A 19,206-nucleotide genomic window follows, 5' to 3' on the forward strand; every position below is an offset into this window, starting at 1 on the left:
CAGGCTGACTGGGGAGGGGGGACTGCTCTGTCCATCAGAGCTGGTGTTGGGCAGGGGGATGTGATCATAATTCCCTCTAGTGGCCAACGGCCACAGTGTAATTGCTTATACATTTAAAAAGAGGCAACGACAAGAGGAGATTGCCAGGATCAGTTTCCCTCGGGCCATCCTGGAAATAAGGGACAAAAGGCTTAAGGGATGGAGGACAAACAGTCAAAATAAGGGACAATCCTCAAAATACAGGATAGGTGGTCACCCTGCACTACACATGCCTCATTTCTGACCTGGACAGTGCCTTCAAGGGAGGGGCGTCTGTGGTGACACCTTTGCCAGTTGAGAAGGAAGGGGATTGGGCTGACTAGGCCTGAATTCACTGGAGTTTAGAAGAATGAGAGGAGATCTCATTGAAACATATAAAATTCTGACAGGGCTGGACAGACTAGATGCAGGGATGATATTTCCTCTGGCTGCGAGGGATTCTAGAACAAGGGGTCAGAGTCTCAGGATATGAGGTAGGCCATTTAGGACTGAGATGAGGAGAAATTTCATCACTCAGAGGGTGGCGAACCTATGGAGTTCTCTACCTCAGAGGGCTGTGGAGGCCAAGTCACTGAATAGATTTAAGAAGGAAATAGATAGATTTCTAGAGTCTAAAGGTATTAAGGGCTATGGGGAGAGAGCGGGGGTACAGCGTTGAGAAAGAGGATCAGACATGATCAAATTGAATGGCGGAGCAGGCTAAAAGGGCTGAATAACCTACTCCTGCTCCTATTTTCTATGTTTCTATGAACACAGAAGGGACTCCTGTCCTGCAGTTCCTAATGGCCACTTGATACACCATCTGCCAAAAGTATACCCCTCTAGTATTGAACAGACTTGGTCCTAAAGAGAGTGATAGGAATTTTTTTTTATTAATTCATGGGATATTGTCTTCGCTGGTTGGGCCAGCATTGATTGTCCGTCCCTAGATGCCCTTGAGAAGGTGGTGGTGAGCTGCCTTTTGGAATCACTGCTGTAAGTACACCCACATTGCTGTTAGGAAGGGAGTTCCAGGATTTTAACCCAGCGACAGTGAAGGAATGGCGATATATTTCCGAGTAAGGATGGTGAGTGACTTGCAGGGGAACTTCCAGGTGGTGGTGTTCCCATTTATCTGCTGCTGTTGTCCTGGATGGTGTCAAGCTTCTTGAGTGTTGCAGGAGCTGCACTCATCCAGGCAAGTGAGGAGTATTCCATCACACTCCTCACTTGTACCTTGTAGATGGTGGACAAGCTCTGGGGAGTCAGGAGGTGAGCTACTCGTCGCACGATTCCTAGCCTTTGACCTGCTCTTGTAGCCACAGTATTTATATGGATAGTCCAGTTCAGTTTCTGGTCAATGGTAACTCCCAGGATGTTGATAGTGGGGGATTCAGTGATGGTAATGCCATTGAACATCAAGGGGCAATGGTTGGATTCTCTCTTGTTGGAGATGGTCATTGCCTGGCACTTGTGTGGCATGAATGTTACTTGCCACTTGTCAGCCCAAGCCTGAATATTGTCCAGGTCTTGCTGCATTTGGACATGGACTGCTTCAGTATCTGAGGAATTGCGAATGGTGCTGAACATTGTGCAATCATCAGCGAACATCCCCACTTCTGACCTTATGATGGAAGGAAGGTCATCGATGAAGCAGCTGAAGATGGTTGGGCCTAGGACACTACCCTGATGAACTCCTGCAGTGATGTCCTGCAGCTGAGATGACTGACCTCCAACAACCACAACCATCTTCCTTTTTGCTAGGTATGACTCCAAACAGCAGAGAGTTTTCCCTTTGATTTCTATTAACACTAGTTTTGCTCGGTTAAATGGGGCCTTTGATGTCAAGGGCAGTCACTTTCGCTTCACCTCACGAATTCAGCTCTTTTGTCCACGTTTGAACCAAGGCTGTAACCATGTTTGAACCAAGGTCAGGAGCTGAATGGCCCTGGCGGAACCCAAACTGGGCATCAGTGAGCACGTTATTGCTAAGCAAGTGCCGCTTGATAGCATTGTTGATGACCCCTTCCATCACTTTACTGATGATCGAGTGTAGACTGATGGGGCAGTAACTGGCCGGGTTGGATTTGTCCTGCTTTTTGTGTACAGGACATACCTGGGCAATTAATTGAAAAAATAAGCATTAACAAAACAGAGGGGTTGGACGAGAAAAGAAAGCTGTTTCTGAGATTGTCCTCCATTTTCCCTATTTCCCTGAAGACTTCATACACATATATGTTTTGCACAATGGCTCTGATTTCAAAACTGCAGAGTGGCAGCAGTTGAACCATCTGCAAGATGCGCCGCAGGAAATCACTAAGGGTCCTTAGACAGCACCTTCCAAACCCACGCCCGCTACCATCCAGAAGACACTGGCAGCAGACACATGGGAACATCACCACCTGGAAGTTCTTCTCCAAGCCACTCACCATCCTGACTTGGAACTTGTAGTAATTATGGTTTTGTTTAGTGTGTAATGTACCTTTAAGAATAATACTTGTTAGGTAGTAACCAATAGCGGGCTACCTCAGCAGTCAGTGTAGAGATAGAGTTGGAGTTGAAAGCACACATATAGATGCAGCTGAGCATATTGTAAATAAACTTATGTTTCACCCAAGAAGTGTCTGCTGATCAACTCTATCAACAATAGTCGCAACTTGGCCACCCTTACAACAAACTGGCAATGAGGATAAAACAGGATTGAACAGAAAAAATCAAGTTAGAAAGAAATCAGCATTGTACCTCACCCAGTGTTTGTAAGTAGCAAGCTCCATTAGAATTGAAGTTACCCTCTCTCAAAATGCCACAATTTGGGAGAATTGATCCTTTTGAACCAGCCACAGACGATTGGTCCCATTACAAAGAATGCCTCACATTCTTTTTTCAAGCGATCGAGATTACAGGAGAAGAGAAGAGAAGTGTGGTCCTCTTGAGTACTTGCGGGAGCAAAACCTACAATCTGATTCGTGGTTTGACAGCACCCAGTGCCCCAGATTCGACGAATTTTGATGACTTGGTGGACCTCGTGAAGGGTCATTTTCAACCAAAGCCCTCAGTCACGATGCAGAGGTTCAGGTTTAATTTGCAAAATAGAGCCTTGGGTGAGACAATTGCATGCTACATGGCAAATTTGAAGCAGCTAACGGAACATTATGAGTTCGGTACAACTCTAAACGACATACTCAGAAATCGTTTAGTGTGTGGCGTGAATGAGGACACTGTTCAGAAAAGGTTATTGTTTGAAGTGAATTGGAATTTCAAGAAGGTGCTAGAGATAGCGCTGGCCATGGTAAGCACTGTAAGAGATTCAAAAGTAATACAGGGTGTGCAAAATGACACCGTCCTCCAAACCGGGCAGGAAACCCCAGCTGAAAAGTGGGAAACAGCCCCCATAAGCAGAAGAATAGAGAAAAATAGCTTAGCAGTGAAATCGAAGAATAATTTCAATAGAGGTGGAAACAAGCAGTCTTTTAGCAATTGACAGTTTAAAAAAATTGAATGCTACGATTGCCACAGAAATGGACATATGATGAGGCAGTGCAAGGAAAGATTCAAGCAGACTTGTAAATGAAAGAAAAAGCCCAATGAAACCTACAATGTAGAAGAGCCTGAAACAACAAATTCAGACATTTATTCGTTGTCTAATCTGAAAGTTGGAAAGACAGTACCAATATTGTCACAGTGAAAGTAAATGGCAAACCAATTAGAATGGAAGTGGACATTGGAGCTTCCAATACAGTAACTGGGGAACATACCTTCAGATATCTGAATAATGCTGAACATCAATTAAGTTTAGAAGAAACAGCCGCCAACCTAAAAACATATACGGGTGAAGACATTCAAGGAAAAGGCATAAGCAAAGTAACTGTCCATTATGGAAGCCAATCAACAAAGCTACCAGTGTTGGTGTTTAGAGGCAGGGGACCAAGCCTTTAGAGTGAAATTGGCTAAGGGAAATCAACCTTGATTGGCCACTGAGATTCAAAAGGAAGCTGGAAGCGTTCCTGTTTTGAAAAAAAATATGTAAGGACTCAACAACCTGAAGAAATGCAGGTTGTCTTAAGCCAAAACCTGGAAGAACAACAGAAGAAATTTGAAGAGGCCCTGCTTGATGACAGAGTTCGAGATGAGGTGAGCAACCTTTACAGGGAAAAAGAAAACCTGTTGAAAGACCTTCGCACAGTACAAGATGCCCTTAAAACCAGAGTTTGTGCCTCTGGAAAAGTATGAATAGAAACAGAAAGAATTCAGCACTTCTCTGAACAAACTGAAGAATGAGTTGGCAGGGAAGACACAACAATGTTCAATTTTCCAGGAGGCAGCAAATACAAAAAAGAGATGGAAGAGCTGAAGAATCAGCAAAATGAAGCGAAAGAGGCTTTGGAAGCTGATGTCTCAGAATTTTCCAAGTAGCAGACAGGTAATGAAATTTTGGGAAACTCAGCCACTGAGCTTAGACAAGTTGAGCTGGCATCTGAGAGAAGTCCGGCCAATAGTGAAGTCAAAAAAAGGCCGAGATTAAAGTCTGCGCTAGAAAGAAGGCACATAGAAGAAAGATACAGATATACTAATAGGGCCTTAATTCTTGCGCATACGAATACACTTTCATTCATAGGTCTGGCAATCAAAATGCAAACGCCAATGCCCTTAGTCGTTTGCCTTTACAAGAAAATGATGAGCATGTCCCAGTTCCACAGGAACTTGTTTTGTTAAATTTCTTAGATTCCTCGCTGGTATGTGCTCAACAGATCAGAGACTGGACAAGTTGGGACCCAGTCCTATCTCAAGTATGAGAACAAGTGCTGCATGGTTGGTCACAGGAGCCCGTATCTGATGAAATGAAAACATACTTCAACAGAAGACATGAAATAACCAGCCAGGATGGCATCTTATTGTGGGGAGCATGAGTGATAGATCCTCTAAAGGGAAGGGAGCCCCTTTTAGTTGAACCACACAGTGCCCATCCAGGAATTTCCTGAATGAAGACCCCAGCATGCAGCTATCTATAGTGACCTGGGATGGATGGCAAAATAGAGAGTTTAGTAAAGCACTGTGTGTCATGTCAGCAACTTCAAAAGTTGCCAGCGACAGCTCCATTACACCCATGGGAGTGGCCAGCTAAACCCTGGGTGCGGTTACACATTGACTACATTGGACCTTTCCAGGAAACAATGTTTCTACTCATTATTGATGCCCATTCAAAATGGATGGACATATATGAGGTGAAGTCACCAATGTCGGCCACTACAGTTGAGAAACTACGTCAAAGTTTTGCCATTCACGGACAACCAGAAGTAGTCATTTCCAATAACGGCACGGCATTTACGAGTGCTGAGTTTCAAAAGTTTATCAGCCTCAACAGTATCGCTCATGTAAAAACTGCACTGGTACCACCCTTCCTCAGACAGACTTGTCGAAAGGGCGATTCAAACATTCAAAACAGGCATGAAAAAGCTAACTGATGATTCCTTGGCAACCAAGCTAGCACGCTTTCTTTTTCATTACAGGACTACCCCTCACACAACAACAGATGTCACACCTGCAGAGTTATTGTTGAAACGCCGTCTCAGGACAAGTTTGAGCTTAATAATGCCGAATTTAGAGGGGAAGGTGGAAAGCAGTCAAGGAAGCCAGAAAACTAGACACGATTGACATAGTTGTGAGAGGAAATTTTCTGTGGGAGAGCCAGTATATGTGAAACATTTTGGAGAAGGACCAAAGTGGTTACCGGGTGAAATAAGTGCTGTGACTGGACCTCTATCTTACCACGTGGAGGTGGAAGGCCAGATCATCCGTAAACATGTGGTCTATTTAAGGAAGAGAGAGACAAATCATCAAGAGTTGGTTCCACTGGTGATCATGACCGGGTCTGCTTTTCCTATGGATAATATTCAACCCAGGACAGATGTGTCTGATGTTCCTGTAAGAGCTGAGGATACAGAACTGCAACTGCCCACCGAAGCACCTGATGTACAGGCAACTCCGGAAAAGGAGGTTCCTGACAAAGAATCTGAAGTTATGGAGCTGCAACGTTCCACACATACCAGGAAACCACCTGAAAGACTGAACTTGTAAATTTCTTACCTAGTGTAAATATTACGTTGTCTTGAAATATTTGTACTTGCAACATAACATGTATAGCCGAGTTAAAGGGGGAGGAATGTAGTAATTATGGTTTTGTTTAGTGTGTACTGTACCTTTAAGAATAATACTTGTTAGGGAAGATCACATGAACTGTAGTACCCAATAGGAGAGTAGCACGGACCACCTCAGCAGTCAGTGTAGAGAGAGAGAGTTGGAGTTGAAAGCACACGTGTAGTTGCTGCTGAGTACATTGTCAATAAACTTATGTTTCTACCCATGACGTGTCTGCAGGTCAACTCTATCAACAAGAGTAGCAACTCGGCCACACTTAAAGCAGAACTATACCATCGTTCTTCAATGTTGCTGGATCAAAATCCTGGAACTCCCTCCCTGACAGCATTGGGTGCACTTTTGCCACATGGACTGCAGCAGTTCAAAGTCAGCTCACCACAGCTTCTCAAGGGCAATTAGGGATGGTGGCCTAGTCAGCTACGCTCACATCCCATGGAATAAATTATTAAAAACTGAATCAGTTGCAAGATCCAAAGTAGCAATAGCCCTTACACTCACCAAGTAAAACACAGCCCTTATTCTCACCAGGTTATACTCACCGGGTAAAACACAGCCCTTGTACTCACCGAGTAAAACAGAGTCCTTATACTCATTGAGTAAAACACAACCCTTATACTCACCAAGTAAAACACAGCCCTTGGAATCACCGAGTAAAACACAGCCCTTATATACATCGAGTAAAACACAGCCCTTATACTCATCGAGTAAAACACAGCCCTTATACTCACTGGGTTATACTCACCACGTAAAACATAGCCCTTATTCTCACCAGGTTATACTCACCGGGTAAAACACAGCCCTTGTGCTCACCGAGTAAAACAGAGTCCTTATACTCATTGAGTAAAACACAACCCTTATACTCACCGAGTAAAACACAGCCTTTATACTCACCGAGTAAAACACAGTCCTTATACTCACTGGGTTATACTCACCAGGGAAAACACAGCCCTTATACTCACCGAGTAAAACACAGCCCTTGTACACATCGAGTAAAACACAGCCCTTATACTCACCGAGTAAAACACAGCCCTTATGCTCACCGAGTAAAACACAGCCCTTATACTCACCGAGTAAAACACAGCCCTTAGGCTCACCCATTAAAACACAGCACTTATACTCGCCGGGTAAAACACAGCCCTTATGCTCACCGGGTAAAACCCAGCCTTTATACTCTCCGAGTAAAACACAGCCCTTATACTCACCAAGTAAAACACAGCCCTTATACTCACAGGGTTATACTCACCGGGTAAAACACAGCCTTTATACTCACCGAGTAATACGCAGCCTTTATACTCACCCAGTAAAACACAGCCCTTATACTCACCCAGAAAACACGGCCTTTATACTCACCCAGTAGAACACAGCCCTTATACTCACCCAGTAAATCACAACCCTTATACTTACTGAGTTAAACACAGCCCTTATACTCACCCAGTAAAACACAGCCTTTAGACTCACATAGAAAACACAGCCCTTATACTCATCCAGTAAAACACAGCCCTTATACTCACCCAGTAAATCACAACCCTTATACACACTGAGTAAAACAAAGCCCTTATGCTCACCGGGTAAAACTCAGCCTTTATACCCACCGAGTAAAACTCAGCCCTTAAGCTCACCGGGTAAAACACAGCCCTTATCCTCACCAGGTAAAACTTAGCCCTTATACTCTCCGGGTAAAACGCAGCCCTTATACTCACCGAGTAAACACAGTACTTACCGAGTAAAATACAGCCCTTGTACTCATCGAGTAAAACACAGCCCTTGTACTCACTAAGTAAAACACAGCCCTTATAGTCACCAGGTAAAACACAGCCCTTATACTCACCGAGTAAACACAGCCCTTATGCTCACTGGGTAAAACACAGCCCATATACTCACCAAGTAAAACTCAGCTCTTATACTCACCGGGTAAAATTCAGCCTTTATGCTCAATGAGTAAAACACAGCCGTTATACTCACCGGGTAAAACACAACCCTTATACTCACCGGGTTATACTCACCAGGTGAAACTCAGCCCTTATACTCACCGAGTATAACACAGCCCTTGTACTCACCAAGTAAACCACAGTCCTTATACACAATTCAGTAAAAGACAGCCCTTGTACTCACCGAGTAAAACACAGCTCTTGTACTCACCAAGTAAAACACAGCCCTAATACTCACCGATTAAAAAAAACAGCCCTTGTACTGACCGAGTAAAACACAGTCCTTAAACACATTTGAGTAAAACACAGCCCTTATAATCACCAGGTTATACTCACCAGGTAAAACACAGCCCTTGTACTTAACGGGTTATACACACCGAGTAAAACACAGTCCTTATACTCATTGAGTAAAATACAGCACTTAAACTAACCGAGTAAACCAAGTAAACCAAGTAAAACACAGTCCTTATACTCATTGAGTAAAATACAGCACTTAAACTAACCGAGTAAACCAAGTAAACCACAGTCCTTATACACAATTCAGTAAAAGACAGCCCTTGTACTTAACGGGTTATACACACCGAGTAAAACACAGTCCTTATACTCACCAGGTAAAATACAACCCATATACTCATCAAGGAAAACATAGTCCTTATACTCACCGAGTAAAACACAGCCCTTGTACTCACCAGGTAAAACTTAGCCCTTATACTCTCCGGGAAAAACGCAGCCCTTGTACTTACCGAGTAAAACACAGCCCTTGTACTCATCGAGTAAAATACAGCCCTTGTACTCACTAAGTAAAACACAGCCCTTGTACCCACCGAGTAAAACGCAGCCCTTGTACTCACCGAGTTAAAAACAGCCTTTATACTCACCGAGTAAAACACAGCCCTTATACTCCCCAGGTAGAACACAGCCCTTATACTCACCGAGTAAACACAGCTCTTATGCTCACTGGGTAAAACACAGCCCATATACTCACCGCGTAAAACTCAGCTCTTATACTCACCGGGTAAAATTCAGCCTTTATGCTCAACGAGTAAAACACAGCCCTTATACTCACCAGGTAAAACACAACCCTTATACTCACCGGGTTATACTCACCGGGTTATTCTCATCAGGTGAAACTCAGCCCTTATACTCACCGAGTAAAACACAGCCCTTGTACTCACTGACTAAAACACAGCCCTAATACTCACCGAGTAAAACACAGCCCTAGTACTCACCACGTAAAACACAGCCCTTGTACTGACCGAGTAAAACACAGTCCTTAAACACATTTGAGCAAAACACACTTATACTCACAAGGTTATACTCACCAGGTAAAACACAGCCCTTGTACTTAACGGGTTATACTTACCGAGTAAAACACAGTCCTTATAGCAATTGAGTAAAATACAGCAATTAAACTAACCGAGTAAAACACAACCCTTATACTCACCAGGTAAAATACAACCCATATATTCATCAAGGAAAACACAGTCCTTATACTCACCGACTAAAACACAGCCTTTATACTCACCCAGTAAAACACAGCCCTTATACTCACCCAGTAAATCACAACCCTTATACTCACTGAGTTAAACACAGCCCTTATACTCACCCAGTAAAACACAGCCCTTAGACTCACACAGAAAAGACAGCCCTTATACTCACCCAGTAAAACACAGCCCTTATACTCACCCAGTAAATCACAACCCTTATACACACTGAGTAAAACAAAGCCCTTATGCTCACCGGGTAAAACCCAGCCTTTATACCCACCGAGTAAAACTCAGCCCTTAAGCTCACCGGGTAAAACAAAGCCCTTATCCTCACCAGGTAAAACTTAGCCCTTGTACTCTCCGGGTAAAACGCAGCCCTTGTACTTACCGAGTAAAATACAGCCCTTGTACTCATCGAGTAAAACACAGCCCTTGTACTCACTAAGTAAAACACAGCCCTTATAGTCACCAGGTAAAACACAGCCCTTATACTCACCGAGCAAACACAGCCCTTATGCTCACTGGGTAAAACACAGCCCATATACTCACCAAGTAAAACTCAGCTCTTATACTCACCGGGTAAAATTCAGCCTTTATGCTCAACGAGTAAAACACAGCCGTTATACTCACCGGGTAAAACACAACCCTTATACTCACCGGGTTATACTCACCAGGTGAAACTCAGCCCTTATACTCACCGAGTATAACACAGCCCTTGTACTCACCAAGTAAACCACAGTCCTTATACACAATTCAGTAAAAGACAGCCCTTGTACTCACCGAGTAAAACACAGTCCTTAAACACATTTGAGTAAAACACAGCCCTTATAATCACCAGGTTATACTCACCAGGTAAAACACAGCCCTTGTACTTAACGGGTTATACACACTGAGTAAAACACAGTCCTTATACTCATTGAGTAAAATACAGCACTTAAACTAACCGTGTAAAACACAACCCTTATACTCACCAGGTAAAATACAACCCATATACTCATCAAGGAAAACATAGTCCTTATACTCACCGAGTAAAACACAGCCCTTGTACTCACCAGGTAAAACGTAGCCCTTATACTCTCCGGGAAAAACGCAGCCCTTGTACTTACCGAGTAAAACACAGCCCTTGTACTCATCGAGTAAAATACAGCCCTTGTACTCACTAAGTAAAACACAGCCCTTGTACCCACCGAGTAAAACGCAGCCCTTGTACTCACCGAGTTAAAAACAGCCTTCATACTCACCGAGTAAAACACAGACCTTATACTCCCCAGGTAGAACACAGCCCTTATACTCACCGAATAAACACAGCCCTTATACTCCCCAGGTAGAACACAGCCCTTATACTCACCGAGTAAAACACAGCCCTTATACTCCCCAGGTAGAACACAGCCCTTATACTCACCGAGTAAACACAGCCCTTATGCTCACTGAGTAAAACACAGCTCATATACTCACCGAATAAAACTCAGCTCTTATACTCACCGAGTAAAACACAACCGTTATACTCGTCGAGTAAAACACAGCCCTTGTACTCACCTAGTAAAAAACAGCCTTTATACTCACCGAGTAAAACACAGCCCTTATACTCACCAGCTAAAACACAACCCTTATACTCACCGAGTAAAACACAGCCCTTATGCTCACTGGGTAAAACACAGCCCTTATACTCACTGAGTAAAACACAGCCCTTGTACTTACCAAGAAAAACATAGTCCTAATACACAATTGAATAAAACACAGCCCTTGTATTCACCGAGTAAATGACAGCCCTTGTACTCACCGAGTAAAACACAGCCCTTGTACTCACCGAGTAAAACACAGCCCTTGTACTCACCAAGTAAAACACAGCCCTTGTACTCACTGAGTAAAACACAGCCCTTGTACCCACCGAGTAAAACACAGTCCTTATACACAATTGAGTAAAACACAGCCCTTGTACTCAACGGGTTATACTCACAGAGTAAAACACAGTCCTTATACTCATTGAGTAAAATACAGCCCTTAAACTAACCGTGTAAAACACAACCCTTATAATCACCAAGTAAAACACAACGCTTATACTCATCAAGGAAAACACAGCCCTTATACTCACCGAGTAAAACACAGCCCTTGTACTCACCGAGTAAAACACAGCCCTTGTACTCACCGAGTAAAACACAGTCCTTATACACAATTGAGTAAAACACAGCCCTTGTACTCAACGGGTTATACTCACAGAGTAAAACACAGTCCTTATACTCACTGAGTAAAATACAGCCCTTAAACTAACCGTGTAAAACACAACCCTTATACTCACCAAGTAAAACACAACCCTTATACTCATCAAGGAAAACACAGCCCTTATACTCACCGAGTAAAACACAACCCTTATACTCACTGGGTTTTACTCACCGGGTAAAACACAGCCCTTATACTCACCGAGTAAAACACAGTCCTTATACGCACCCAGTAAAACACACCCCTTATACTCACCCAGTAAAACACAATCCTTATACACACCGAGTAAAACACAGCCCTTATACTCACCCAGTAAAACACAGCTTTTATACTCACCAGGTAATACTTAGCCCTTATACTCACCGGGTAAAACTCAGCCCTTGTACTTACCGGGTAAAACACAGTCCTTGTACTCACCGAGTAAAACACAGCCCTAATACTCACCGCGTAAAACACAGCCCTTGTACTGACCAAGTAAAACACAGTCCTTAAACACATTTGAGTGAAACACAGCCCTTATACTCACAAGGTTATACTCACCAGGTAAAACACAGCCCTTGTACTTAACGGGTTATACTCACTGAGTAAAACACAGTCCTTATACTCATTGAGTAAAATACAGCACTTAAACTAACCGAGTAAAACACAACCCTTATACTCACCAGGTAAAATACAACACATATACTCACCCAGTAAAACACAATCCTTATACACACCGAGTAAAACACAGCCCCTTTACTCACCCAGTAAAACACAGCCTTTATACTCACCAGGTAATATTTAGCCCTTATACTCACCGAGTAAAACACAGCCTTTATACTCACCAGGTAATATTTAGCCCTTATACTCACCGGGTAAAACTCAGCCCTTGTACTTACCGAGTAAAACACAGTCCTTGTACTCACCGAGTAAAACACAGCCCTTGTACTCACTGAGTAAAATACAGCCCTTGTACCCACCGAGTAAAACACAGCCCTAATACTCACCGTGTAAAACACAGCCCTTGTACTGACCGAGTAAAACACAGTCCTTAATCACATTTGTGTAAAACACAGCCCTTATACTCACAAGGTTATACTCACCAGGTAAAACACAGCCCTTGTACTTAACGGGTTATACTCACCGAGTAAATCACAGTCCTTATACTCATTGAGTAAAATACAGCACTTAAACTAACCGAGTAAAACACAACCCTTATACTCACCAGGTAAAATACAACCCATATGTTCATCAAGGAAAACACAGTCCTTATACTCACCGAGTAAAACACAGCCCTTATACTCACCCAGTAAAACACAGCCCTTATACTCACCGGATAAAACTCAGCGCTTGTACTTGCCGAGTAAAACACAGCCCTTGTACTCACCGAGTAACACACAGCCCTTGTACTCACTGAGTAAAACATAGCCCTTTATACTCACCGAGTAAAACACAGCCCTTGTACTCACCGAGTAAAACACGGTCGTTACACTGAATTGAGTAAAACACAGCCCTTATACTCAACAGGTTATACTCACCTGTTAAAAGACAGCCCTTGTAGGCACCGGGTTATACTCGCGGATTAAAACACAGCCCTTATACTCATTGAGTAAAACACAGCCCTTAAAGTAACCATGGAAAACACAACCCTTATACTCATCGAGTAAAACACAACCGTTATACTCGTCGAGTAAAACACAGCCCTTGTACTCACTGAGTAAAACACAGCCCTTGTACTCACCTATAAAAAACAGCCTTTATACTCACCGAGTAAAACACAGCCCTTATGCTCACTGGGTCAAACACAGCCCTTATACTCACTGAGTAAAACACAGCCCTTGTACTTACCAAGAAAAACACAGTCCTAATACACAATTGAATAAAACACAGCCCTTGTATTCACCGAGTAAATGACAGCCCTTGTACTCACCGAGTAAAACACAGCCCTTGTACTCACCGAGTAAAACACAGCCCTTGTACTCACCGAGTAAAACACAGCCCTTGTACTCACCGAGTAAAACACAGCCCTTGTACTCACCGAGTAAAACACAGTCCTTATACACAATTGAGTAAAACACAGCCCTTGTACTCAACGGGTTATACTCACAGAGTAAAACACAGTCCTTATACTCATTGAGTAAAATACAGCCCTTAAACTAACCGTGTAAAACACAACCCTTATACTCACCAAGTAAAACACAACCCTTATACTCATCAAGGAAAACACAGCCCTTATACTCACCGAGTAAAACACAACCCTTATACTCACTGGGTTTTACTCACCGGGTAAAACACAGCCCTTATACTCACCGAGTAAAACACAGCCCTTGTACTCACTGAGTAAAACACAGCCCTTGTACCCACCGAGTAAAACACAGCCCTTGTACTCGCTGAGTAAAACACAGCCTTTATACACACCAAGTAAAACACAGCCCTTGTACTCACCGAGTAAAACACAGTCGTTACACCAGATTGGGTAAAACACAGTCCTTATACTCAACAGGTTATACTCACCAGGAAAAACACAGCACTTGTAGTCACCGGGTTATACACACTGAGTAAAACACAGACCTTATACTCATTGAGTAAAACACAGCCCTTAAACTAACCATGTAAAACACAACCCTTATACTCACCGAGTAAAATACAACCATTACACGCATTGAGTAAAACACAGCCCTTATAATCACTGAGTAAAACGTAGCCCTTATACTCATTGGGTTATACTCACTGGGTAAAACACAGCCTTTATACTCACCGGGTAAAATGCAGCCGTTATACGCACCCAGTAAAGCACAGCCCTTATACTCACCCAGAAAAACACAGTCTTTATACTCACCCTGTAAAACACAGCCCTCATACTCACGCAGTAAATCACAACCCTTATACTCACTGAGTTAAACACAGCCCTTATACTCACTGAGTAAAACATAGCCCTTAAATGCACCCAGTAAAACACAGCCCTTATACTCACCCAGTAAAACACAACCCATATACACACTGAGTAAAACACAGCCCTTATGCTCACCGGGTAAAACTCAGCCTTTATATTCACCGAGTAAAACTCAACCCTTGTGCTCACCGGGTAAAACTCAGCGCTTGTACTTACCGAGTAAAACACAGCCCTTGCACTCATCGAGTAAAACACAGCCCTTGTACTCATCGAGTAAAAAAAAAAGCCTTTATACTCACCGAGTAAAACACAGCCCTTATACTCACCATGTAAAACAAAGCCCTTATACTCACCGAGTAAAACACAACCCTTATACTCACGGGGTAAAATTCAGCACTTATACTCACCGAGTAAAACACAGCCATTATACTCACCGGGTAAAACACAACCATTATACTCACCGCGTTATACTCACCAGGTTATACTCACAGGGTGAAACTCAGCCCTTATACTCACCCAGTAAAACAGAGCCCTTATACGCACCCAGTAAAACACAACCGTTATACTCACCGAGTAAAACACAACCCTTATACTCACTGGGTTTTATTCACCGGTTAAAACACAGCCCTTATACTCACCCAGTAAAACACAGCCCTTACACGCACCCAGTAAAACACAACCATTATACTCGTCGAGTAAATCACAGCCCTTATAATCACCGAGTAAAACACAGCCCTTATGCTCACTGGGTGATACTCAGCCCTTATGATCACCAGGTAAAACACAGCCCTTATCCTCACCAGGTAAAACTTAGCCCTTATATTCATCGGGTAAAATGCAGCCCTTGTACTTACCGAGTAAAACACAGCCCTTGTACTCACCGAGTAAAACACAGCCCTTATACTCACCAAGTAAAACACAGTCGTTACACTGAATTGAATAAAACACAGCCCTTATACTCACCAGGTTATACTCACCAGGTAAAACACAGCCCTTGTAGTTAACGGGTTATACTCACCGAGTAAAACACAACCGTTATACTTGTCGAATAAAACACAGCCCTTATACCCACCGAGTAAAACGTAGCCTTTATACTCACCCAGTAAAACACAGCCCTTATACTCACCCAGTAAAACACAGCCTTTATACTCACCCAGTAAAACACAGCCCTGATACTCACCCAGTAAATCACAACCCTTATACTCACTGAGTTAAACACAGCCCTTATACTCACCGAGTAAAACACAGCCCTTATACGCACCCAGTAAAACACAGCCCTGATACTCACCCAGTAATTTACAGCCCTTATACACACTGAGTAAAACACAGTCCTTATGCTCACCGGGTAAAACACAGCCCTTATCCTCACCAGGTAAAACTTAGCCCTTATATTCACCGGGTAAAACGCAGCTCTTGTACTTACCGAGTAAAACACAGTGCTTGTACTCATCGAGTAAAACACAGCCCTTGTACTCACTGAGTAAAACACAGCCATTGTACTCACCGAGTTATAAACAGCCTTTATACTCACCGAGTAAAACACAGCCTTTATACTCACCAGGTAAAACACAGCCCTTATACTCACCGAGTAAATCACAGCCCTTATGCTCACTGGGTAAAACACAGCCCATATACTCACCGAGTAAACCTCAGCTCTTATACTCACCGGGTAAAATTCATCCTTTATACTCACCGAGTAAAAAACAGCCCTTAATCTCACCGGGTAAAACACAACCCTTATACTCACCGAATTATACTCACCAGGTTATTCTCACCAGGTGAAACTCAGCCCTTATACTCACCGAGTAAAACACAGCCCTTGTACTCACCAAGTAAAACACAGTCCTTATACACAATTCAGTAAAACACAGCCCTTGTACTCACCGAGTAAAACACAGCCCTTGTACTCACCGAGTAAAATACTGCCCTTAATCTCAGCGAGTAAAACACAGCCCTTGTACTCACCGAGTAAAACACAGTCCTTATACACAATTGAGTAAAACACAGCCCTTATACTCACCAGGTTATACTCATCAGGTAAAACACAGCCCTTGTACTCAACGAGTTATACTCACCGAGTAACACACAGCCCTTATACTCACCAGGTAAAACTTAGCCCTTATACTCACCGGGTAAACTCAGCCCTTGTACTTACCGAGTAAAACACAGCCCTTGTACTCACCGAGTAAAACACAGCCCTTGTACTCACTGAGTAAAACACAGTCGTTACACTGAATTGAGTAAAACACAGCCCTTATACTCAACAGGTTATACTCACCAGGAAAAACATACCCCTTATAGTCACCGGGTTAGACTCACCGAGTAAAACACAGTCGTCATACTCACCGAGTAAAACACAACCGTTATACCCACCCAGTAAAACGTAGCCTTTATACTCACCCAGTAAAACACAGCCCTGATACTCACCCAGTAAATCACAACCCTTATACTCACTGAGTTAAACACAGCCCTTATACGCACCCAATAAAACAGAGCCCTTAAACTCACCCAGTAAAACGCAACCCTTATACACACTGAGTAAAACACAGCCCTTATGCTCACCGGGTAAAACTCAGCCTTTATACTCACCGAGTAAAACTCAGCCCTTATGCTCACCGGGTAAAACACAGCCCTTGTACTCACCGAGTAAAACACAGTCCTTATACACATTTGAGTAAAACACAGCCCTTATACTCACCAGGTTACACTCACCAGGTAAAACACAACCCTTGTACTCAACGGGTTATACTCACCGAGTAAAACACAGTCCTTATACTCATTGAGTAAAATACAGCCCTTAAACTAACCGAGTAAAACACAACCCTTATACTCACCAATTAAAACACAACCCTTATACTCATCAAGTAAAATACAGCCCTTATACTCACTGGGTTTTACTCACCGGGTAAAACACTGCCCTTATACTCACCCAGTAAAACACAGCCCTTGTACTCACTGAGTAAAACACAGAGCTTGTACCCACCACGTCGTTACACTGAATTGAGTAAAACACAGCCCTTATACTCAACAGGTTATACTCACTAGGTAAAACACAGCCCTTGTAGTCACCGGGTTAGACTCACCAAGTAAAACCCAGTCCTTATACTCATTGAGTAAAACACAGCCCTTAACCTAACCATGTAAAACATAACCCTTACACTCACCGAGTAAAACACAACCATTCTACTCATGGAGTAAAACACAGCCCTTATAATCACCGAGTATAACACAGCCCTTATACTCACTGGGTTATACTCACTGGGGAAAACACAGCCTTTATACTCAGGGGGTAAAACGCAACCTTTATACTCACCCAGTAAAACACAGCCCTTATACTCACCCAGTAAAACACAGCCATTACACTCAACCAGTAAATCACAACCCTTATGCACACTGAGTAAAACACAGCCCTTGTACCCCCCGAGACAAACACAGCCCTTCTTCTCACTGAGTAAACAAAAAGCCTTTATCCTCACCAAGTAAAACACAGCCCTCATACACATCCAGTAAAACACAGCCCTTATACTCACCGATCAAAACACAACCCTTATGCTCACTGGGTAAAACACAGCCCTTATACTCACCGAGTAAAACACAGTCGTTACACTGAATTGACTAAAACACAGCCCTTTTACACAACAGGTCAAACTCACCAGTTAAAACACAGCCCTTGTAGTCACCGGTTTATACTCACCGAGTAAAACACAGTCCTTATACTCATTGAGTAAAATACAGCCCTTAAACTAACCGAGTAAAACACAACCCTTATACTCACCAAGTAAAACACAACCCTTATACTCACCGGGTAAAACACAGCCCTTATATACTCACTGAGTTAAACACAGCCCTTATACGCACCGAGTAAAACACAGTCCTTGTACTCATCAAGTAAAACACAGCCCTTGTACTCACGGAGTAAAACACAGCCCTTGTACCCACCGAGTAAAACACAGTCCTTATACACAATTCAGTAAAACACAGTTCTTATACTCACCAGGTTACACTCTCCAGGTAAAAGATAGCCCTTGGACTCAACGGGTTATACTCACCGCGTAAAACACAGTCCTTATACTCATTGAGTAAAACACAGCCCTTAAACTAACCATGTAAAACACAACCCTTACACTCACCGAGTAAAACACAACCATTATACTCATGGACTAAAACACAGCCCTTATAATCACCGAGTATAACACAGCCCTTATACTCACTGGGTGATACTCACTGGGTAAAACACAGCCTTTCTCTTCACCGGGTAAAACGCAGCCTTTATACTCACCCAGTAAAACACAGCCCTTATACTCACCCATTAAAACACAGCCTTTATACTCACCCAGTAAAACATAGCCCTTATACTCACACAGTAAATCACAACCATTTTACTCACTAAGTTAAACACAGCTCTTATACTAACCAAGTAAAACACAGCCCTTATACATATCCAGTAAAACACAGCCCTTATACTCACCCAGTACATCACAACCCTTATACACACTGAGTAAAACACATCCCTTATGCTCACCGGGTA

The 19,206-nt window shown here is 43.0% G+C and overlaps 1 long non-coding RNA gene across 2 annotated transcripts in view; it reads left to right on the forward strand.

Annotated features, from left to right (window-relative positions):
• Positions 1 to 6,379, forward strand: part of LOC144683614 (uncharacterized) — an 85,037-nt gene extending 78,658 nt beyond the window's left edge. For both annotated transcript variants that reach the window (XR_013577303.1, XR_013577302.1), the window contains one exon: positions 5,526 to 6,379. This is a non-coding gene — a long non-coding RNA (uncharacterized LOC144683614). The remainder of the gene's footprint in view (positions 1 to 5,525) is intronic.
• Positions 6,380 to 19,206: the final 12,827 nt, after the last annotated feature.

This window comes from Cetorhinus maximus, chromosome 8 (genome assembly GCF_964194155.1).
Source record: "Cetorhinus maximus chromosome 8, sCetMax3.hap1.1, whole genome shotgun sequence".
Classification (NCBI taxonomy): Eukaryota; Metazoa; Chordata; class Chondrichthyes; order Lamniformes; family Cetorhinidae; genus Cetorhinus; species Cetorhinus maximus.